We start from the raw sequence: 3,958 nt of genomic DNA on the forward strand, positions 1-3,958 counted from the left end.
ACCGCTACCGAAATTCACAACAACCCGGACTGTTGCCGTCCTTTCTCCAGTTTTCTCCTTAACAAACGCAAACAGCTACTGACGCTGCAAACATCGAGGACGGGTGTCCCTTACTATGTATATACATAATTCCCTTTAACTTACCTTTGTATGTGCATAACTTACCTGTTTGGGCTGTTGCCCCTTTAACGTACCTGTTTGGGCCATTGCCCCTTTAAGGACGCGTCCTAATGCGCTGCCGTCACGTCACGCATCACGTGATGCATGCGCGGCAGCCGCCAACCCGGCTCGGCCTCCCGTGACGGCAGCCGACACAGCTCGGCCTACCGCGCCCGCGACTTCGGCCGCATCGGCCAGTTGCAGCGCCGGGTGTCACAGAGTCATAGAGTTTTACAGCACAGAAAGAGGCCCTTCGGCCTATCGTGTCTGCGCCGTCCATCAATCCCTGTACAGTCTAATCCCATTTTCCAGCATTTGGTCCATAGCCTTGTAGCAATGGCATTTCAAGTGCTCATCCAAATGCTTCTTGAATGTTGTGAGGGTTCCTGCCTCTACCACCCTTTCAGGCAGTGAGTTCCAGATTCCAACCACCCTCTGGGTGAAAAAGTTCCTCCTCAAATCCCCTCTAAATCTCCTGCCACTTACCCTGAATCTATGTCCCCTTGTTATTGACCCCCCTAATAAGGGGAAAAGTTCCTCTTTATCTACCCTATCTATGCCCCTCATCATTTTGTACACCTCAATCAGGTCCCCCCTCAGCCTTCTTTGCTCCAAGGAAAACAACCCCAGCCTGTTTCGCCTTTCTTCATAGCTGAGGCGCTCCATGCCAGGTAACATCCTGGTGAATCTTCTCTGCACCCTCTCCAAAGCAATCACATCCTTCCTATAGTGAGGCGACCAGAACTGCACACAGTACTCCAGCTGTGGCCTCAACAGCGTTTTGTACAGCTCCATCATAACCTCCCTGCTCTTATATACTATGCCTCGGCTAATGAAGGAAAGTATCCCATATGCCTTTTTAACCGCCTTATCTGCCTGTTCCGCTGCCTTCAGGGATCTATGTACATGTACACCAAGGTCCCTCTGATCCTCTGTACTTCCTAGGGTCCTACCACTCATTGTGTATTCCCTTGCCTTATTTGTCCATCCAAAATGCATCACCTCGCACTTTTCAGGGTTAAATTCCATTTGCCACTTTTCGGCCCATCTGACCAACCCGTTTATATCGTCCTGTAGCCTGAGGCTTTCCTCCTCGCAATTTACCACACCACCAATTTTCGTGTCATCTGCGAATTTAGTGATCATACCTTTTACATTCTCATCCAAATCATTTATGTAGATCACAAACAGCAAGGGACCCAGCACCGATCCCTGAGGTACCCCACTGGACACAGGCTTCCAGTCACAAAAGCAACCTTCGACCATCACCCTCTGCCTCCTGACACTCAGCCAGTTTAGGATCCAATGGGCCAAGGCACCCTGGATCCCATGGGCTCTTACCTTCTTGACCAGCCTCCTATGCGGGACTTTGTCAAAAGCTTTACTGAAGTCAATGTAAACCACATCCACAGCATTCCCCTCATCCACACACCTAGTCACCCCCTCGAAAAATTCAATCAGATTGGTCAGACATGATTTACCCTTGACAAAGCCATGCTGACTATCCCCAATTAATCCTTGCCTCTCCAAGTGGTGACTAATTTTGTCCCTCAGAATTTTTTCCAATAATTTCCCTTCCACAGATGTTAGGCTCACTGGCCTGTAATTCCCTGGTTTATCCCTGCTACCCTTCATGAATAATGGTACTATGTTAGCTGTTCTCCAGTCCTCTGGTACATCCCCTGTGGCCAGAGAGGTTCTGAAAATTTGTGTCAGAGCCCCTGCAATCTCCTCCTTTGCCTTACAAAACAGCCTGGGATACATCTCGTCCGGGCCTGGGGATTTATCCACTTTTTGGCCTGCTAAAAACGCTAGTACCTCCTCCCTCTCGATGCTAATATGTTCAAGTATGTCACAGTCCCCTTGCCCGATTTCTATGCCTACATCGTCTTTCTCCATATTGAACACAGATGCAAAACATTCATTTAAAACCCCGCCTGCATCATCTGGCTCTACACACAGATTGCCACTTTGGTCCCTAATCGGCCCGACCCTTTCCCTGGTTATCCTCTTGCCCTTAATAAACTTATAAAACATCTTAGGATTTTCCTTTATTTTGCTAGCCAGTGTTATTTCATGGCCCCTCCTCGCCCTCCTAATTTCTCTTTTAAGTATGCCCCTGCACTTTTTATACTCTGTCTTTAGTCTTTTGTAACTGCCAAATGCCCCTCTTTTTTTGCTAATGCATTTTTGTATATCCCTTGTCATCCAAGGTTCCCTTTGCTTGTTGGTCCCACCCTTGACCTTTACAGGAACATGTTGGCGTTGTACTCTCTCTATTTCCCTTCTGAAAGTCTCTCACTGTTTTGACGTGGATTTTCCTATAAGTAGCTGCTCCCAGTCCACTTTGGCCAGATCCTGCCTTATCATATTAAAATCGGCCTTCCCCCAATTTAGAACCCTTATTTCCGGGCCGTCTTTGTCTTTTTCCATGACCACCTTAAATCTCACCGAATTATGGTCACTGTCGCCAAAATGCTCTCCTACTGACACTTCCACCACTTGCCCGGCTACATTCCCTAGAATTAGGTCCATTACCGCCCCCTCTCTTGTAGGACTTTCCACATGTTGGCTCAAAAAGCTCTCCTGGATGCACTTTAAGAATTCTGCACCCTCTAACCCTTTCACACTCTGACTATCCCAATTAATATTCGTGAAGTTGAAATCCCCCACTATTATTACCCTATTATTTTCGCACATCTCTGAGATTTGCCTACATATCTGTTCCTCTATCTCCCCCTGACTGTTTGGGGGCCTATAGTACACTCCCAGCAAAGTGCTTGCCCCCTTTTTGTTTTTAATTCTACCCATATGGCCTCATTAGAGGAACCCGCTAATATATCGTCCCTCCTTACAGCAGTAATTGACTCCTTAATTAATATTGCAACACCCCCTCCCCTTTTACACCACCCTCTGTCTCGCCTGAAGATTCTATACCCCGGAATATTGAGCTGCCAGTCCTGACCCTCCCTCAACCATGTCTCCGTGATAGCAACAATATCGTACTCCCATGTTTTCAACAACAACTTCAGTTCATGCACCTTATTTGCAAGACTCCTTGCATTAAAATAAATGTCTTCCAGCCCTGCCATATTCCCTTTTGCCTTTACATATTTGCTCTGCCTTCCCAGCTGACTTGTTTTTTCCTCCGTATTTGGCTGTAAATCACCCCCTACTATAGCTCCACTCTGTATCCCATCCCCCTGCCAAGTTAGTTTAAACCCCCCCCAGCAGTGCTAGCAAACCTCCCAGCAAGGATATTGGTTCCCCTCTGGTTTGGGTGTAAACCGTCCGACTTGTACAAGTCCCACCTTTCCCAGAAGCAGACCCAGTGATCCAGGAAACTAAAGCCCTCCCTCCTGCACCATCCCTTTAGCCACGCATTCATCTGTTCTATCTTCCTATTCCTATACTCACTAGCACGTGGCACCGGGAGTAATCCAGAGATTACAACCTTTGAGGTCCTGCTCTTTAATCTTCCACCTAGCTCCCTAAATTCTTGCTGCAGGACCTCATCCCTCTTTTTACCTATGTCGTTGGTACCAATGTGGACCACGACCTCTGGCTGTTCACCCTCCCCCTCCAGAATGCCCTGCAGCCGCTCAGTGACATACTTGACCCTGGCACCAGGGAGGCAACATACCATCCTGGATTCACGTCTACGGCCACAGAAACGCCTATCTGTTCCCCTTACTATAGAATCCCCTACCACTATTGCTCTCCCACTCTTTTTCCTCCCTTCCTGGGCAGCAGGAGCACCCCCAGTGCCAGGAAGTTGGCTGCTGCTGCCTTCCCCTGG

The sequence above is a fragment of the Somniosus microcephalus genome, unplaced genomic scaffold (assembly GCF_052327205.1).
Source record: "Somniosus microcephalus isolate GS21.2 unplaced genomic scaffold, FLI_Smic_1.0 unresolved_chr1, whole genome shotgun sequence".
Taxonomy (NCBI): domain Eukaryota; kingdom Metazoa; phylum Chordata; class Chondrichthyes; order Squaliformes; family Somniosidae; genus Somniosus; species Somniosus microcephalus.